Here is a 21,902-nt window from a genome sequence, read left to right on the forward strand (position 1 = left end):
TATTCAAGTATTAAATATTAAGTTAAGTGTTCAATTTAACTTATACACTACCTGGTTGTAAATAGCTGCAGTACACCATTTTATGCAGGTCTACTTTAAGCAATCAAAGTCAGACAATTGACCCAGTATTTTAAATAAATAAAATCGACGCATCAGGCTATGATGTTGTGCGCTTGTAGATTTGCTATTTTAATAAACAGATCTGTCCACATGCAGTCACAATGCCTGGTTTCATTTATAGTAATTCCTGTGCATTCGATGGGTGGATTCATACTACATCGGGTGTCTATTTAGTGTGCAAGGCTTACATCCGGTCTAAAGCCCACCCACTGTATGCCCTGATTTATATACACAATACATACACGATCCGTATCCTCCCCTCACCGGATGTTGAATTAACAGTACTAACGGCCGTATTTGAAAAGACGTAGCTCTTTGCTGGGTGCGCGAGGAAAAAAATTAAGCGGTTTTCCGACATTTACTTTTCAATTGATACCGTTTCTTAGAGACGGCCTACACAAACGTTCTATATACCAAATGAAAGCCTGCATTTCATAGTTTACATAGTATATAACCTTTTTTTAAATGAGCAAGAAATGAGCGAGTTGTGATTAAAAGAAAAGACGTGTGATCTCTTTGCTCTTTAACACACAACACAGACGGCTAACTAGGCTAGCTAGCTTCTAGCCTGTTGTTTGTTGGTGAAAGACTCCAAGCTGGGAAGTGTATTTCAGCGAGTAGCTATACGTGGTTTTGTTTATTTTCTGTAAAGTCTAACCCAAATGCCCAGAATACTTCTGTGTTTACAAACACAAGCACGCTAATGGGCGGTGATCAGAGCGTGAAACCTGAGGACAAAGAGATTCCAGACCAATCGTAACCAACATGCAAATCTCGGAACTGCGCTCTTCTGCCTCCAGAAACTTGTTAAAAAACAAGCCCACTTTGACGTATAAATGTATACATTTCATTTGCCCAAATGAACAATCTGTTTGAATGAAAACCTTCTTCAACATTCAAACTGTATTAACAGTTTCCGTGCCGGGAATGGATTACTCCAGGTTAATGTCGCTGCCGTATCGGACATACCCGCCTTTTGTTTTATGTGTTTAATCCGCCGTAATGTAATGAATCAAAAGAAAATCCGTCTTCGTCGCGGAGTATGAGACTGGATGCCTTCGCTGTGATGACAAAACCGGAAATCGTCACATGCTGTGGGCTGCTAGGGCTTCTGGGAAATTGAGGCCAATGGAAATGCATTGGGTGCAACGCCTCATTGAAACCAATCGTGTGTGCGTCTTCCGGGTGCACCAAGATGGTGGATGCTACACACAGATCATAACAAACCACGGGAGCTTTTTTTGATGGATTTTCGCGGATTAAAAGCCCAAATAATTCAGCGTATGCTCTAAAGGTAATACAACAATCTCGGCAGTGAAGGGGGGTTGATTAAAATGCGGGATAATCGTAAAAAACAGTCAAACTGTTAATATGAAAAAAAAAGAAAATCACATTTAAAAAAAAAACGAGTTTATTTATTGATTTAAGGCATGTTCATTCTGGCGACATGAGGCATATTCTGCTGGCACTGGTCACAAATTATCTCTCTCTCTCTCTTTCAGGCTTCAATTCAATAAGTCAATTGTTTTGCTGCTGTCAGTGCTGACCAGCTGACTGTGCTTACTGTAATGGTTGATTATGTGACATTATGTGAAATAAATATCGTTGCTGGTGGGAGGAAACCGCCTAACCATTGAACACTCTTTATGTCTGTGTGTTGTTTTGAAAATATAATTAATGAAACCAATGAAAAGTAGCCTAGTAAAAAGATTTTCTTAATTTCCTGTAAAATATATATTTTTAATTTCCTGAAAAATGAACATTTTGAAGTTAAGTGGTTTCTTCCCGACAGCAGAGATATGAGTGATCGATGCAACTCATCTCCACGATTAATTGTAGCGAGACATGAGACTACAGCCCCTGCCCCCTGATCAAGAACTGTGGCTTTAGTTAGGAAAAGTCAATATTAGTTCAACTCAAAAGACAAACACAGTGTATTAGCCTATACTATAATATGGCTTGGAATTTGCAACAGCAATGGCATTGACCATGAACTTGGATTTGGACCTGGACTGCTTCCAAGAGGGCCGTGAGTAGGCTACAATGAAAAATTACCGGTATTAATGAAATGCTGCGCTATAAACTGTTGATGGAAAAAATGGTCCACAACACTCTTTCTCGTGAGTTAGAAAAAGACACTTGCAGCCTCACAGTGCAGAGCAGTGATTAACACAGCTGCAGCAGCACGCACCAGGTCTAGCTTTGAAAGCCATGAGATCAGGGGTGAGTGCTGTCCATTAGGTCAAAGGATTAGTTAGGGGTAATGGAGTTGGAGAGGCCAGGATATACAGCACTGTATCACAGTAACTTTTACAGCTTACCCACGCATGACTGCGCGCACACACACACACACACACACACACACACACACACACACACACACACACACACACACAAGTAAAGTGTGTCACATTCACAACTGGCTTGTAAGTGATTTCACATTCAGTGAGGAACTTTATATTGTCACTGTCGGGGCGGGAACCTCTGCGTAGTTCAAGGTTTTCCCCTGGCAGCGACAATATACTGTACAGATGGAAGCTAACAGTATAGTATTTCAAGTTGTGCAGCAGTAATTTACTGCTGCTACCTCTGGTGCTAAAGAAAGACATCTAATAATAGAACTTCTCCCACAGTCGATGGGGTGAACATAAGGACACAGATCCCAAAACAGATGAGCTGCAGTATCCGAGTCAATGTACAACAGTACACGAGGGGAACTAAAACACTTGCAGTTATTTTATGACGTAGAACATCTTCATGATGTCGTTTAAACTTACTCAACGCAGAGGTCTACACCAAGAAAAACAAAATGTATAACAACTAGAATTTCGCGGCCGCTCATCCCAGAGTTACGTTGCCGCACACTATGGGGTTAAGCGGTGCCCAAAAGGTAGATCAGGATCTACCAGTATAGATCACAAAGGCTTTGCAGTTAGACCACATGACATGGCCCTGAAAATATATATAATTTTAATATAAAAAACGATTTTTTCATCTGCCGCTTGAGATGACCTGAGATGACTTGATTGATTGACATAAAAAAGGGCCTGTCAGCTCAAACACACAATGCAATACTTGTTGTTGCGTACAATCATCAGTAGCAAAGTGAAATACCAAAAATAAAAACCCTACCATTTCCATTTCCCATTCCATGTGCGTTTGTGTTATAGTTCTCTGGCCTCTGTACTACTGCCACCTACCGTCCATTTATTGTATTACACAGTGGGTGAAAGAAACACACCCCTTAAGACTAAACCCCACCCATTAGAGGTGTGGCGTCCAGAGGTACCTTTGACATGACATTGTGTGTGTGTGTGTGTGTGTGTGTGTGTGTGTGTGTGTGTGTGTGTGTGTGTCGATGTGCAGGGCGTTGCTGAAAATGAGCACCTGTGCTCAGCTACTTCCCTGGGTAAATAAAGAATAAAAAAATGAAAGGTACCTTTCAAAACCTATCAGTCAGCCTGGTACAGACGAATGGGACACCACTGTATGTAGCCTATGAAAGGCTCCTCAATTACATTTTGTAACTATTTTCAGCAATGGGATGATAGTTTTATTTGGTGGGTATAACCGGTATATGAGCTGGTCGTTTTGAAAGTAGCTCTGAAGTAAAAAAAAGTGTGGGCAGCCCTGGTATAGATGATTATATATATATATATATTCATTCCGTGGGTAAATCCCTGTAGGCTACCCACATATTGGTAGCCTATATTAGCCCAATATTGGAGTTACGCATTTCACTTGAATAATGTTGTGTGCGCACGTGCGCGTGCGGAGAAAGACAGTTATTTAATGAAACTCAAGATTATAACGCCCTGTCTCGCTGCCGCCGTGTATAGGCTGCACGGCTATTCCTGTGTGTATGTGCGTACGTGCGTGGTGTGGCGAGAGAGAGAGAGAGAGATCGTGGCTTCCAGGCGTGCGTGTGCGTGTGTGTGTGTGTGCGCAATCAAATGTACTTGGCAGTATGGCTGGCAGGCGAAATGGCGAATTCGAACGGTGTAATTGTCATAGTTTGCCACAAACCAAAATCTGTCGAAGAACAATGTTGATGTAACTAAGAGATTCGCTGAGAGAGCGATATTTTATATACAGAGATTTAGAAGGAATAAGCAAGGCAAAAAGTGAGGCAAAAGTTCCTCTCCTTCCTCGTTTTCTTCTCCTGCGGAGTCCGGACAGTGGACAGGACTGTCAGGGAGACTCGGAGATCAGAGCAGCACAGGCTGAGAGCTAGTAGCCAATTAAAAGACGGAGTAGTAGTTGCCAGGTTCGCAAATTGTAAGCGAGTCGTAGTGTGTGTTGAATGGCATTTGAATGGCATTTGTGGGCTTGTGAATGAATTTTCTCACATGTAATTTGTGCTCACTTGCATAGACCTGGCGAATTTAGCGTGGTGAAAGGGAAACAGTGTTCCGGGGGTGTGGGTGCTTGGGGCGATAATGTTTGTAGTAAACAAATGCATTGCCGCCGTGAGTGTGGACGGGAGGCATCTTTGGTGGCACTGCAATGAACATTTGTTGGCGGGTGGTGTTGAGTGTGGTCGATGGGCGCGATAGGAGGAGATAGCGTTGCAACACTGCGAATGGTAACTGTGTGACGTCACTGCCCGTGTGAGTGTAGTGTGTATGATGGTGTTGTGGGTGTTGCAATAGCGACATAGCTGTTGTGGCTTTGGGTTTCTTGCCATGTGTTGGGTACAAGTTCTCACTTGTTAATATAGATAGTGAGAGACCACCTTCATACAATGACGAGACTATCTACTATGATAGTGATCGAGAGGCCACCTCTTCCATTCAATGACTCAATGAGGAGATATTTCTGTCCTGATGAGAGGTAGTTCTATACATAGCAGGATGCACTAATGTGATTTATTTTTAGGTTGATACCTTTATCTGATTATAATATTCAGAGAATAAAGTATCATTAGTTTAGGGGAGTTACAACACTTCACGCCTCAGTTTAGCGTTGTTTCCTCCAGAGAATTAACCCACACAAACAGTCACGCACGCACACACAAATATACACACATGCTATTGATGCAGCCCTGCCCCTATCTACAGTATATGGTACTGTATGAGTGGTCACATTATGGTTTGATATGCATCTAAATATTGCACTAATCAACCACCATCACAGTCCCCAGTAGATCCAGGAGCTTAACACAAACCTTTACAATATGCTCCATACTGCTGCTGACGCTTAAAACATTCTGATGTAATTGTTAGGCTAGGGCAGGGGTCGGCAACCGGCGGCTCTAGAGCCGCATGCGGCTCTTGAGCACTCCCCTGGTGGCTCTCTGTAGCATTACAAAAAAATCGATGAAAATGTATAAATGTTTATTTTTTCACATTTTTATTTTTCATTTATGGTTTCTGTAGGAGGCAAAACGTGACAGAAACATTCTTAAGTTTCCCAATTTTGTAAAAATGTGTAGAATAAATATTAAGTTTCAATAATGTCAACTAAAATTCGCGTCATAGCATGCGACACACTCGCATGCTGCGCGCCTGACACTATTATAAACAAACCGGTGGGTGTGTGAGGCTGGTGCGGTGCCTGCTACGCTATGGCTTCTACATCTACAGGGAGAAAAAGAAAGATAGCCGACGAAAACAGAGGATTTAACAATTCGTGGACAGACGCTTATGCCTTCACAGCCAATGCAGAAGATGGATTGCCTGTATGCTTAATCTGCAGTATCCCATGACGCAACAGCAGCCTGTTTTACGCAATCGCAGTCCAAACGTGTATATAAACATTCCGATTTCAAATATAAGGTCCTCGCCACATGTGCCACGGGGGTTAGAAATTTGCTGGTACAGTGATTAGCATTGCTGCATCCCGCGTTGTTTAATAAAAAGCATTTTTATCCGAGCGCCCCGGCTACTTGTCTCAAACGGGGTTGGGAAATCCACAGTTGCACACCGGTTGGGGGCGCGTAGTTGAAAGCCAATGGCAAAATAACAGCTCGGATAAAAATGCTTTTTATTAAACAACGCGGGATGCAGAAATGCTAATCGCTGTACCAGCAACATTCTAACACCAGTGGCACACGTGCCGAGTACTTTATATTTGGAATCTGAATGTTTATGTACACGTTTACAATGTAAATGTAGCGATTGCATAAAACAGGCTGCAGTTGCCATGACGCACCATGGCTAAATCTGCAGTGACAAACTTATCAAACAATAAATAAAACGTGGCAAGCCGTTCACAGACGGTGACTACAGTATATGAAGGAGTCATATAGACGTTGTATTATCTCCCGTGTTGCAACGAAACTATAGCAGCAGCCAGCAGTGGTGGAGTTTAAAGCTGCGATGATTGCGATCCACTTCTTAAAAGTTATAGTTTGCTGACTTTGCTCCCTTCTGCTTTCTTCAGCAGTTCTGTGACTGCAACAGCCCTCTTTCTCTCATTCATGCAAACTTAGCATGCTTTCCCTGGAAATGTCTTTCAACGTTACTTTTTTATTGTTTGATAGTTTGTCACTGCAGATTAAGCATACAGGCAAATACCGATATTGTAAACCTCCCAAAACACGACACACTTGTGTGGAAAATATGGAATGCTCTTCCAGACAATTATGTGAACATGAAGAAACTCGCATTTGGAGTATTTGTGGAGTAACGTTGTGAGCAGATATTCTCAAACATGAACTACATTAAATCCAAATACCGCACACGCCTCACCGATGAGAGCCTGCGCAGTTGTGTGTGAAGATTAAAGTGACATTTTACGTGCCCAGTGTTGAGAAGCTCTCCAGCGATGTCCACACACAGAAATCACATTAAACGGGTAAGAACACAATGCAAAAAACATGGCATAATAATGGAGGGTGCGTTGACTGCGTTCGGAAATGCGCACCGGGAGCGCACTCGCCTATATTAGTTTGCATTGCACAGTGCGCTCAGTGCGCTATTTCCGAACGGGCCCGTAATGAAAGTTAAACCATAGCGCACTTTTTATTTTGATAGATAGGCTAATATCCACTTGCAGCCCTTTTGTCTTCATTATATAAGCATTTTATGGCTAAAAAAATGTTGCGGCTCCAGATAGATTTTGAATTAATTTTTTTGGTCGAAAATGGCTCATTCAACATCTTGGGTTGCCGACCCCTGGGCTAGGGCATAACATCCAAACACTGGATAAATGCTGTGTTGTAGTTATTGTACAATTATGTAAAGACTTCCGGGTCCATGGTTGATGCCTTAGCTGCTGAGTGCCTTAGCTCTCTGCTGCTTCCCTGGCTGGGGTTGAGATCAATCTAAAAACTGGCCTGGGAGTGGCTGCCTCTGAGCGACGAAGCAGGCCTGAGATAACCCTCCCGATGGCAGTGGTAGGGAAGACCTCAAGTGCTAATCCTTTGGCCGCCAGCCACTAGCATTGGATTGGGCTATGCGTGGTGTGTACCTGTCACAGTGCCGGATTATCGTCAAATTGCCTTGGTGTTTAAATGTAGAAGCATGCGTAAGGGTTGACGACTATATCTAACTTTCCATGCTTAAGAAAAAGCCCTATATTTATGTCTGAGGAGGAAGTGAGGATGCGGTTGTAGCTTTGACATTTTGATGAATGACTTCATCACGCTCATATGCATCAACGTCTGTCAGCAATAGGCTCCCACCTGAGGCAGGGGCTGTCAGATTTACAAGTACATCTGTCCTTGCCACCAGCGAATGGACACAGATGGTGATAGCATAGACAGTAGACAATGGGCACTGCTTTCCTGAGTAATGACCTCATGAGTCATGAGATAAGTTTGCTGTTAGTGCTTAAGACAAATCACTGATGTCTAGGTTATGGACATACTATAGGGCGCGTAGCATTAGTCTGATGTCTGAATAATCCAACATTACTAACTAGGGATGTCCCAATCACATATTTTTGCTCCCGATCCGATTCCGATCTGATTTTGAGACATACCGATCTTTCCCGATCCGATCTTTATATTTTTATATAACACTTATGCCATAGGCCTATCACAATGGCAAATATCCTAATCTATTTCTAGTCTAGTCTGTGACTAATGTGACTATATTTTTATTAGAAGGACTGTCATTGTGTTTTATTTCTTTCTATGAATCTATGAATATTATCATTTGTTTGGTATTGTTGTTAACCTTTAGTTTTTCTGTCTAAAGGTTTACAACCTACATGATTAATGAACCAACCAATCAACAAATTGGAGCCAACAGTTCAAAAGAAACAAAGTTGTATTGAGTTGGAAATCTTGAGTTGTCTCTAGTCCTTTGGAGTTGAACAGGAAATTAACTTGACAGTTAATTAGAGTGAATACAGTTCTACAGCTTATAGTACTGAAGTCAAGTTAAAACTCACTCTCAACTCACTACAGACACCTATACTGTATGCCATCATGCATAGCGGATTTGTATTTCCTTTGTTTTCATCATAGGTGTCTTTCACGCCTCTAGTCTTTGTTTGATGATCTCTGACTGGGACCAGAAGGAAAACTAGCATAAACACAACAGTTTTTTTTTCCTCCACTGCTTATACATCTTTTTTTTTAGATTTACATTAGACAATAAAAATCACACCTGTGTGAACTGAGTGGTGCAACTCCCCTCTCCCCCCCCCCCCCCCCCCCCCTCCTCTCTCTCTCTCTCTCTCATTAGCAGGCAACAGTACAGCACTATCTCTCTCTGTTTGGCACAACAGCGCCCCTACTGGTACTAATAGTCATACTCGTGCTCATGCATAGGTGAACAACACGGACATTGCTGTTCCTTGGAGTGGTTGCACCACTCAAAAATCAGATATTTTCTCCCAGATTCTGATCTTTTGAAAATCATGTGATCGGAGCCGATTTCCGATCACCCGATCCGATCGGGACAACCCTATTACTAACCCTACCCTAAACATAACTATACGTGGAAACCACGGGTGAGTCTTAACCGGCCATGTATGTCGGACTAACGCATGCTCCCTGCAACAATGCCATAATCGCACATTCCTGTGTTACTAAAGGTTATTCTGTGCTCTCTGTGCATTTGTGTAGAATAGGTCTTTACTCACAGCTTCCGAACTTGAGCGGACAAGCATGGGCGTCCATTGGGAAATCTTCCAGTTGCATGGGGCATTCTGCTGCTATAGTTAGTCTGGGAGAAGGAGGAAAAAGAAAAATCAAGCAATATATCCAAAATCATTATCATTATCATCGTCATCATCAATTCCACTAATTATAACTGACAGTTATTAATCAATTGTGTGATATCGTGGTCATCTCAAACCTATGAAAGTCATAATAATGTTTAAAATGGGAAGGTCATTAACTAACTAATTGAGTTTTTTTTTAATTCAGTTAACGGTGGAGTCGAAAGTGATTTTCATAGCAAGGTCCAGTAAGCATCCAACCCAAGCCATAATGATACCTATTAACAGAATAGAATGCATTCATGTGTGTACAAATGAGATTCAGAATTATTTTAGAGAAGAGTAAGGCTGCCCTCTAGTGGGGTAATCACAATGGAGCACAATTCCCAGATCAGAGAACTAAAAAAGATATACATTTGTTTACATATAGGTTTTACCTGCTTTTTCTACCCTAGATACTATATACACACTAATCACTCTTATTTTTAATTCCCTGTCTGTCTGTCTGTCTGTCTGTCTGCATTTGGAGGTAGAAAGAATTAACACAATAAGCTAAGCACCTCTTGAAGACCTAATGTAACAGCATACTCTTGTGCACAGCTATGGCTATAGAGTCTACTGTCTAGACTAGACACATAACACAAGTTACACAACCCAGTGACATGCTACCCTCTAGTCTAGTGGGTATATAATTTATAGACGTTGTTGTCATCAGCCACTTATTTCTTAAACATTGTCTGACAGCTCATAGGCTTTCCATTTAGGGGGGGGGGGGGTCTTGACACATGGTGTCAATACTTTACTTTGAAGGTTGGCAGTTGAAACATCATGTCAGCCTTGTCTAGTATTGACTTGTAGGCTACTGTATATCATGTACTGCAACTGGTTTCACTCAAGACTCAATACAATCAATGTTCTATCAAAGTTGTTCACGAGACTCTCACCAACTACTGCTCAGATTCTAATTATTGTCATAAATTGGAATATAATGTTGTAATTGTATGCTGCTAATCATAGAGTAGTGCCTTTTGTAGTGACATTTCATGGTACAGTAGCTGGGCACTATACACTTGTTATCGGAATAGCCACTGGAGAGGAGCAAGGCATCCATAAAATGTCTCTCTAATAACCCTGTTCCCAGAACAGAAAGGCATTGAGTCCACTGTGAAACCATTCTAATGGCTTGCAGCATTACCAAATGTACATTTGTAGCAGTTTTAAAGTCAGTGGATCAATAGTCATTTACTTCCTCCCACATCCATTTCCTTCCACTTCCTTGTTAATATTTGATTTGCGGTAAAGTAACAACTTTACCTGGCGTCCATATTTTGCCAAACTTTTAGGCAATCAATTTCATTTAATTTTTGTACTGTTGCATAATTTATTTTCATTTTTTCACAAATTTCCGAAAATGATTAAAATAGCAGATTAAACAAACTCTCAACATTTCATGATGTGATGCGTTGTGAGCTTATTCTCTGTGTTTGAGGGGCAACGCTTGGCTTGAGATGTCAAAATGAATTGGAATAAAAAACAAGTGATGTATCCTATATGTATCGGGTCTGGATCGCATCTTGGTGAACTCTTGCAGTGTGTGATGCCTAGTCGGCGATCAATCGTTTAGTGTGAAAGCCACACAGATATAATTACTTTATGATTTAAAAAAAACTCCTGTGAAATACATAACGATCTGATGACTCACCGACAACTTTAAAACTCCTACAGTGTGTAGGGGCCATTAGTGTGTTCCCCCCATGACGTCATGTGGCAGCCAAGTATATGGACTTTTTACGTTTGCTCTATGTATGCCCCCATACATGATCATGTTAAAAGATGTATCATTAGTTACTATTAGTTTCTAATTGGTGTACTGCCTTTGACAACTGAAATTTACAGAATCAATAAAGGCCTATCTATAAAATAGGACTTAAGTGGTTACACTTTATATTTGGAACCATACTATCCTACTATCACCATCACCACCATCATCATACTATTATACAATTAGGAAACCTCTGTCCTTCCTTCTTTCTGTCCGTCCATGTTTCTTCTCATTCGGTGGACCAATAGATAGAAGTGCACACAGGCAATGGCGGTTGGTATTTGTTTCATACAGAAGGATGGTCTTCCTGCTATCACTGTCACACTTCCAAAGGTGCCCATGGTGTCCTCTTCCCTGAGCCAGGCCTAAACTTTAGCCGCATACTGCATTTTGCTGCAGGGTCATCAGCTGGGGACCACCATTCATGGATGTTTCGCCCCTTATCCCGAACATCTCCTGGTAGTGGGGCAGTGAACAGGGACATCTCCCTGACACCCCCTGCAGCGCAACTTATTTTTATGTTACCCTCCAAGTCTTTTCTCGTAGTCTCAGCCAGAGCCAGTGGCTTGCTTTCTCTGCTTCCTCTGAGAGTTCTTTAGTGGTTTTGCTCAGTCTGGCTCAACATAACCCCCCCGTCCTTGAGCATCCGTGACGTGGAGCTGCCAACAAAGCCTCTAGCTTCCACCTCCACCGGGTTACGTGCTCAGAAGACACGCATAACATCAGCGAGAACATAGATGAGTGAGAATGCCAGCAGAGAGTGCTGGCTCAATGGTTCAAAGTTATAAAGGACTTTAATGCATAGCAAGCAGCAGACACAGCAAGGCTGTGCTACACATAGCCTATACCTGGCGCACCAATATTTACCATGTGTGGTCAATAAAGAGAAGCTTTAATTATAAAACGCTCTCATCAATTGTGTCGGCAAATACCCACAGCAGCACTTACTGTGCCACAGTGACCGTTATGTGCCCGTTGACCGTTCTCATGCATTTTTCTCCTCAGTCAGATCTCAGTATTTAAAATAAGTGTGGTTGACAGCAGTAGCAACAACAAAACTGTGTCATCACAATTCCACATTCAATTTTCATTCATTTCATTCACATTTTTACCCTGCCTGCAATAACGCGTAGCGGGGTATTGTAATCAATCCTGTGTGTGTGTGTGTGTGTGTGTGTGTGTGTGTGTGTGTGTGTGTGTGTGTGTGTGTGTGTGTGTGTGTGTGTGTGTGTGTGTGTATAAACACAACTCGAGATTATATGGCCAGATTTTCATGAAACGGAATGATCAGTAGCCAGCCCCAAAGCAATCATTAACCTTTGGCTCAAAGAGTTCAAATGTCAATGTTACAACTTACAATCAAGTTCAAAAGAAGTATTTTTGTATTTTCCTGAAATTTGGCGGGAACCGTCAGTAGAGCGTACATTTTGACTGAGTGGAAAGGGAGTGTTCATCCACATTCACCTCTGACAAGAGGTAATAGTTAAAATGCCTACTGTTAGAAATCTCACCTCATGGTGTAAAGAAGAGTCCCATCATCTTTAAGCCGCAGAAGCTTATTAGGCGTTGTCATATTGTGAGCGATGGATTTCTTCCCGTTGAGAAAGAAGGTGTCAGGAGTCCAAATGTTACTGGCCAGAAGATTGTTCAGGGGCAGCATCTCCATCGGCCCTTTAAAGCAAAGCCTCTCATCTTTCCAACTCTGACGAAAGAACACATCAATGGTGTATTCCTAAAAGAGAATAAAAGAAAAGAAAGTAAATCAATCATAGATCTCGGGATACACGTGGGAATGATGTGGCACCGACCGTAGATCTCTGATGTGACCAGTCTGTGACATCAGTCGTCTGTGTATGACACCAGTTGATAACATATCTATAGACTATGATGTTTGAATTTGGAAAGGTTTTTTGCCTGAACAGAGACCCATATTGACTTTGATTATTGAAAAGAAAAATCACCCTCTTGAAGTGAGCGGTGTCTTTCATCACAATGATGACGTCTGATGTTGTCAACAACATGATGTCCAATCATATGAACACATTCCATACTCAAACTGACATACTGACAGACGGACGGACGGACGGACGGGCGGACAGACAGGAGAAACAGACCATCTTATACAGTAGATGGCTAGAGTCCTGCAGAGCCACAGCACCGCCGTGACAACACAAATGTAACCAATACAGTATGTGTTTAATGTTAAAAAAAAAGAATAACAGAGATTATCTAAGCCTATAGAAAAAATGTTGTAGATCAACTATTTTCAGCTTGTTTTTTTAGATTTTGATAGTATCAAGTGAAGATAGACAGGAAAGAGGGAGAGAGAGAAGGGGGGAGCAAAGGTTGTCATGAACGGGACTCGAACACGCAACGTGCTGTCAGGCCAAAGCCTATATGTGGCATGCGCCTGGACCACTTGGCCAGCAGGCACCCTGTGACAGTTCATTGTTTTATTTTAGATCTCTGTTAGTGACTGCCTCAGCAGTGGCTACAGAAATGATTATCCTAAATGACGAAAAAGTAATGCATTAAATTATTAGGTGAAATGACAAGAGTCTAGTATTCAGACTGTCCATTTCAATTTACAAGCATATTGAACAGGCACTTAAAGAAAAGCCATTACAGTGCAGCGTGGGGTATTTCTAATGGAATACAAAGAAACCGGCATTATGCCTCAAAAGAAATGCTCTGTCTGTCTCAAAGCAATTAGTGGTTTAATGAAAATGTTGTAAAAAAACAGCCTCCCCCGCTTTCAGCTATTAATGAACCCATTGACACGCTGACATCATAAGAAGCTTTTTCTTTTTGTGTGAGCTATGAAATGTGTAATATGCCTTTAATATTAATTAGTATATATTGAAAAAGGTAAGATGAACACAAAGGAAGTCTTACCATTTCAGTGTCAGAGACTGGGCCAAAACTTGTGACGAAGATGTTGGTCTTAATCTCTGTTACCTTTTCTGCAAGAATGAAGAGTGGAGTGTGAGTCTTAATACATTTTACTTACTGTATCAACTACTGTAAATCCAGGTTATACTCTCATGCTGACCATACTCTATCCAGGAACATTAGTATTCATGCTGACCATAGTCAATGGTAATGTTCCTTGATAGCATTCGAAGGGTCCAAGTATTACATCATCTGGTCAGAGGTTTAATGAGCAGGACCATTTACAACGCATTTGCTGATTAGGTGTTTGATTCTAGCTAACTACAGTGATTTTAACATGAATTCAGTATCCTGGTCTGCTGCAGATGAGCGAATGTGGCCTGCCTTGAAAACCACACAGACATCACAAACCCATGGGAGTAGATTCCTGACCGGAGGCACAGCCACCGTGCATAAGAACATTTGCATAGCATATCCAAACTGTGTGTCACCACCATGTCTGCCCTTGCCATTCATAACATGGAGTGTTAAGCAAGCACAATGCATTAGTGAGTGGTGTCTAAAAATATACTAGAAAGACATACATACTGTGCAGTTGTTCTCTAACTTTTTTTTTACTCAGAGCACCCCTGTAATAACATTTTCATCCAAGGCAACCCTTGAATTACACTATCTTATCTTATGTCATATTATGGTATGCAACGTAAATATGCAAAACTTTCCCCCTAAGATACAGTATGTCACGAGGTTGAGAGAATGTCTGTTTGCATTATAGGACAGATTGAAAATAACAGACATTTAACCATTTGGGGGAACGTTAACCAAAATAGCAGATCTACAAGCTCCCAACGCAGCACTTTGTGACGTGTTGTGAGCCTGCTATTTTTGTGAGATTTAAAAACTAATTAACTAAGTACAGTGCAACTCAGGTCTGTTTTACTAAGTCTAGAGGTTCTAAGTGGTTAAAATGAAGTGATTGATAAATTCCAAATATTATCAATGTATTCTGAGGCACCCTATAGACTTGAGTAACGGCACCTACTTTGAGATACCCTGCTGTAGCTGTACAGTGAGTGTCACAAGGACCCCCTTAATTGTGTGTGACTGTGTGTGTGTGTGTCTAGTTGGTTTGAAAGACCAGGCTATCTCATACATTATTGCACTTCGTATAGCCATCAAGCTAATCATTAATAATTAATACTTTACTAATATACAGTATGTGGACTATGCTGTTGTTAAGGTAAAATAGTCTATTATTAGCAATCTCTCTTTCTGCCTCCATCCCATTGTCACAGCATCAGTGATAAACATTTAGCCTTTAATGTACAGTACTGTACCCCTCACACTGTGTGTTTCACAAAGCAAATACTGTAAATGGAAGAAGAAAAGAATACTGGTGCTCAGGTAAATGCTCACACCATATGAACTTTTGAACTGAATGATATCGATTAATGTCCTCAGTCCTGTACATCTTGGCTTCCTGGATAGTTTTCAATGGAGACAGTGCTTTACAACTTTGTTGTAAGGCAAGGCAAACTAAGCACATTTCGTACACAAAGGCAATTCAAGGTGTTACATAAATGATAGTAAATGATAATAAATACAATTATGTTCAGCCACCACATAGAAATTACCATTACTGGTTTTGTGTTTACAAAATATTTGTGCTTACGAGTATGTGACAGAAAATGTTTTGTACCAAAATGTTAATGCGTCCCCCTGGACACTTTATCTGAAACCCAAACATAATATGGTTCCCAACCCATTTTCTCTTACTCTTTCTGTGTACAAGTTTGACTTTTATTAATCTTATCCCATCAGAATAAACAATTTCCATCTTAAAATTGAGAGTTTAGCATTAAAATGTACTCTTAACAATCGTGTTCAAGTAGGCTGAAAACTGTATAAATTGAGGTATTGGCGATTGGTGTGGCAATAACAACTAACCACTGCATCACGATGTTTCTGGGAACAGTCAGTCGAGTGGCCCTGGATTACCTGAGATGTCTAGACTCTAGAAGATTCATGTTGGAGACAGAGAGATGTGTTTTGGCCCCAAACCAGCAAAGGAATTCAAGACGAGCAGCAATATTTTAAAATCTATTCTATGACTCACTGGAATCCAATGCAGGGATGTGAGATTTGGAGTAATGTCTTCAGCTTCCTTTATAGGCTACCTTGTTTTAACTCTAGCAGCTTCTCAATGAACTGCAGCTACTGTATCTAATATCTCTCTGAAAGACCATTACAGTAGTCTAATTTGAACTCGAAAGTCTAACAGAGGTTGAATTTGGGGTTGGTGAAATTGCTTTAGTAAAGAAATATTGCACTAGTATTCTCTTTTGGATGTCAGGAGTAAAACATGTGTCAAGGAGAAAACTGACAGGATCAGATTAAACAAGGTTAATCGTAACAACCTCTGAAATATCGAGACCCGTGGTGATAATCACATCCAATGACTGTGGGTGGACCCTTAATCCGTCTCACATGCTGAGACAGACTGAAAGTGTCAGGAATGACGAAAGGTTCTTTGGCATTAGTGTATACATGTATATCAATATTAACCCCTTGCGATGTGTTGTTAAGCTTTGTGAGCTTGTAGATTTTCTAAAAGATGTTTAGTGTACTGTTTTGACATAGAGTCAAAACAGGACGGGGCCTAGTATAGAGCCCCTGGGGGACTCGGGTCAACTAGTCAACTAAGTGCTAGGGTTTAAGTGGTTGAAGTCATCAGTTACTCAAAGTCATTGGGAATAATGGAGAGTGGTTCTGGAAAGTAGTCAATAAAGTATAGATGGCTTGTAAATTGTTACGAGTAAAAGCTAGCATATTTCTATAACTGTTGGTAGGTATTCAAAAGATGTAACATGAGCAATGATAACTCATTTCACTGGAATACATCATTGCCTCTTTTTATCAGCTTGCAAAGCTGATCAATGATCTGACTTTCTAGTCTAGTAATGTGGTCTAGTGGCAAGATATCATGATTGGCTGGCCTCTAAGCCAATGGGAGACTGGCCCTATACGGCCAACAGGACACTTAGCCCCACAGCCAATGGGACAGCCCACTCTCCTCTCCCCCACTGCAGTGCATGACTACAGACTGCAAACGTAACTACAGAAAGCTTCACTAAGGTACAATATGAAAGAGAATGGAATGCAAGCTTATAATGACTTGAGTTATTTCTTGTACTTTACATATTACATTTCTTCTTTTTTTGAGGGCCCCTCCTATATCCAGCTTTTGGTGTCTGTCCATAAACTTTGTCCTACACAAACATTAAATTCCCATTGACAATGAATGCTTATGTCATAGTCTCTGAGCAAATAGAGCAAATAGACATAGTGTCTATTTTACGTCATGATGATGTACGATGATAAGAGCGCCCATCACTTCACACGGGTGTGATTTTGTTTTAAATATTCGTAATCTTACATGTTACCTGTGTTTTCATGCCTATTGTGGTGCTGTGATGGCACGTGAATTTCACACGGGGATCAATAAACCTAAATCTAAATTAAACAGATACATCTCCTAGCAGCGTTAATGATGAAGTTGAGGGTGCTGACTCAATGCTAATCTTAGTTGACCAGGGTCCCTCAGGGCTCTATAGTAGGGTCTGCTATTATTTCTCTCTACACCAAATCTCTCTGCAACTGAATGTTCACCCTCAGAATAGGGACACTAGGTTTCATGTAAGTAAGCCTTGCCGAGCCATGAGCCCCATAGGGAAGGAGCCTATCTCCTGTTTCTGTAGAAAAGTACACCCCCTGGACATGACACTAGTACACTAGTAGTATGTTGCAGGCTAATTAAAAAGGATTTGTTTGATAGAGATGTAACAGCAAAGTTTTACAGTAATATTGACAGAGCCTGAGACGGATTGCGGCTGACACAGAATAGATATCAAATGTTGATAAAGGCTACATTTACAGTGCACACCTTGTTTAGGCTATTTCTAGTCAGAACAGCAATGGTTCTATCCAATGAGAACAATAGATTTTATTAACGGAACAACTGCAACTTGCCAAGGTCACAGCAGCACTGTTAAATGTAATTCGTACGATGGTGTGTATATCGGGCTCAAAATCTTGAGATCCAACGTGTGTTCACAGTCACACACAGCCATTGATTTATGCTTAAGGACCATTACAGCGATCACGTACCTTTGTCAGATACTTCATGCAAGCTTCATGAATACAGGCTGGCATGATTATTTTTGTTTTTTTCTGTTCCTCTGCTAGGAAATGAATAGACGCCTGACATTGCAGTGCGGGGGGCATTGTTCTCTGCACGAGAGGAGGAGCTGGCTATGTAATCATTCACTTATAGGGTCTACTGACACAAAGGTTGGACAGGGGTGAAAAAATAAATGTAGTCTCGCACCTGGACCTCTGAACTGTATTAAATTTGCAGCGTGAGCGTGAATTTCAACTACAATTTTTTATAATGTCACAAAAAACAAACGGTAAAGGAATTTCATTTCAGACATTTTGGGCAGTCGGTACTGCCAGTGCCAGTTACTATACCTCCCAGTCCAGGGCGGAGTCTGTTGTCGTAGCCATCAAGCAGTCCGTCCAGGATGCGTGTGAATATGGTGATGTTGTCATTTAGTTCTGCCTCTTTGGGTTTGCCGGTAGCAATCTGGGTGAAGCTGTGCATGGGAATAAATCAATGTCATTCTCTGTTTACAGTTTACAACAAACAATATAATAAAAATGTATTTAAAAGAAAATAAATATACAGACACATAAAAGAAAGAAAGAAATGAGAGGGATTTTAAGTTGTTTTTCTCTCTCCCTTGATATTATGAGTGAAAATGGATCCCAGGGTCCATATTTGGTTCCATAAAGGGTCCATTTGTACTCTCTCAGTTAAATTAACCCTATGCATTGTACACAGTATATGTGCCAAATTGCTGTCGTGACAAAGTTAGGCTAGTGCCTTACCTCAGACGGCAGGTGATGCTCAATAGCAAGGCACAGACCCACACACTTCTCATTGCAATGATGTAGTACATTCCATCGCCCATTCCTAAAACATGAAATCCAAGTCATATATATATATAAGCCCGATATACACACACCATCGTATATATATATATATACACACACACACACACACACACACACACACACACACACAGACACATTTATTTGATGCAATAGTTTAGGTTTAAATGGCATTGTGTGTTTTGGGAATTATTTCGTTTATAGTATACAATAAGCTTCTATTTACAGCAAAAAAGTAACACGCCACAAAATGCAAATATAAAAGTTCATATAGAAATAATCGAACAATGTGTGCTATACATTGTATTACAGGTTATAGCCTATTATTTGCTAGTCGTGCTGGGACTCTGGGAGCCTTGCATTTTATGCGTTTAGGGCCGGCATTCAGTAATTAATTAAGGCTCAAAGTGGATGCTGTCGTAAAACATGCGCCGGTTACATGCGCTGACATTAACTGAATTTAGTAATACTTGTCTATTGAGGATGTAATCCAAGAAGAAGGCTGATACGTAGCTATTAAATTATCATTATCAGATTCTCCAGAAGCCCCCAAATAGTGCGCTCTTTTTGTTAAAGCTCCAATTACAACAATAGAAACAGCTACTGCTCTCCCTGGAGTTAATGATTTAGAACATAACATAAGTTACGCATTTTACCACAAACAACCAATAGCAATCAATAGCCTCCGAACATCCATTCAACTACAGTGTCTTTCTGTCTTACAAACGCTATCATTTGCAAATCCCGCAATATTGTCTGCATGCACCAGCACCACCACCACAACTGGACTGTGTCTGTGCTCTTCACATATAGCTGGCAGTAGGCTACGCACCTGCATTGTGTTCGAACACTGACCAAACCACAAAGATAAGCCCACCCTAACATTGTATATGAATGTATACCTCTCCCCGGCGTTCATCACCACCACCCGCCGACCCGAAGCCTTTCCAGTCAGTCCTAAAAGCAAAGCGCGAGTCGACAAACTACTGTTTCTCGTCCAGTGCTCACGTACGTCCCAGACTCCCACTACTTACTGATCTTACTCAGACACAGCCTGGCTGCAACGCAACGGTTTGCTGCACAGACAGTCCGTGCAAAGCAGCAGAGCGCAGTTGCCGAGCTTACCACACAAGATGATGCGCAGTCAAACTTCACTCCGCCGTCGGTCCCTCCGTAAATCTGACACTTTTAGATTGCAATGGAAAGGACGTCACCTCCGTTCGTACACCATAATTGCCCCTCAGGAGAGAAAATTAAAAAGGCAGGAGAGCGAGGAAAAACGTGGCTGAGCCTGAGTATAGTCAAGTGTCAGCGAGCTTTATTTGCCCCAGAGCTTTTGTTGGGTTTCCCAACAATTGTGCTGACCGAGCATCCTTTACTTTGCCATTAGTCTGAGCGCCAGTGCACAGTAGGCTACACACCGCGCACAACGGTGATTGGAAATTGCTTGAAAATGTGATAGTAGATCCAGAAAAGCAAAAGTAAGGTGCCCGAGCCGATACTTTGGTAATAATTTGATGAGAGGTACAAAAACGCCCAAGTTTGGATGCAGTGCGTCGGCATGCAGGCTCTCCCAATGATATTATTGCTCCCTACAAGCATAGAGGATGTGGCTCATTGGATTGTGTGCAGCTGTGTTAAGTAAGGGGCGGGGGGCTGGGGGGTCAGCCTACAGTTACCAAAACAGCCATAAGAGGGATCTCTAATTCTATTTTATTTTCCAAATGCTATAGGCTATCTAATTCATCCATTTTCCAACATGTGTAACAGTTAAAATTACCAATGATTGGGGTGAGTGGGATGCATTGAAAATGTGAGATGATGATGAGAAGTCATTGTCAAATTTCTGTTTTGTGCTTACAGGACAATCATGTATGAAGTTTATTTACTGCATATAGGGTCTATATCTTAAAATATAAATTGTGCATTCTAATTAGTTTACACAACTACATGGTAGACTACATCATCTTTTTCTGAAGTATGTCTGTCTTTTTCTGAAATAGTGCTGTGTGGTTTCAAATATTTTGCCTTTATGAAGAGTTTGAGTGTGACACTCTGTGCCCTGTGGAATTTTCTTGTCAATAAGGGGCCAAGGGCACCCCAGTAGGGACAAGTAGAGGTAAAGCAGCAATTGATTTTGATTGATTGAAGTATTTATTAACAGTTTGCAGAATTACAGTAGCCTACATTTCAAGCACAACTCAGAACGCAATACAAAAACTGTTAACTGTGAGTGGACGACACCATAAAGCATTACACTTGTTTACAAGAGGGTCCACCGTTTTCAATTCATCATAACATTTAGAGACGTACAAATATACATTTCTATATAGCCAAAAACAGGAAATCATCATAAAGGAGATAAAAAGGGGAAATAACATAAGTGAGGGGATAAAGGGGTGGGTGGGGGATTCAGATTTTACGGAGGCCAGTTTCACATTGCAGCCGTCCCTTTGAGAGCGGTTTTGAAGGAGTTAAGAGATTCACATGTCTTAATGACAGTTGGTAGGGCGTTCCACATTTTTGTGGCATAAGAGCTAAATTAATTTAGTCCCTTAGTCCCCTAATTTAGTTTGTGCGGAATCTGGGTTGCACATGGTTTGTTGAACTCCCTCTGGTGTTGTGGGTGTGGACTTCAAGTTCATTGACATTAAGGAAGTATTTAGATTTAGGTACATGGGTATCTTAGTGGTGTATCAAATCTTGTGGACCAGACCCATTGCAAGATGCTGTACTCTGTCGTCAACCCTAAATCATTCCAGTCTGTCAAAATGGGCAGGGGTGAGGTGGGTTCGGGGGGTGAGGCCCAGTAGCCTGACCAGTTTGATTTGGGAAGTCTGGAGCCTTGTTTTAAGGGCCTTTGAGGTGCTGTGGTACCAAGAGGTGCATGCATAGTCGAAGAAACCTTGTACGATGGCTCCTGTCCTTGAAGAGTCTTCAA

The 21,902-nt window shown here is 41.2% G+C and overlaps 1 protein-coding gene across 1 annotated transcript in view; it reads left to right on the top strand.

The window, feature by feature from the left end:
- Positions 1-21,902, top strand: part of gabrb3 (gamma-aminobutyric acid type A receptor subunit beta3) — a gene marked incomplete at both ends in the record, with an annotated part of 112,494 nt that overhangs the window by 30,363 nt on the left and 60,229 nt on the right. The window lies entirely within an intron of this gene.

This window comes from Protomyctophum parallelum (genome assembly GCF_964188405.1).
Source record: "Protomyctophum parallelum genome assembly, chromosome: 6".
NCBI lineage: Eukaryota > Metazoa > Chordata > Actinopteri > Myctophiformes > Myctophidae > Protomyctophum > Protomyctophum parallelum.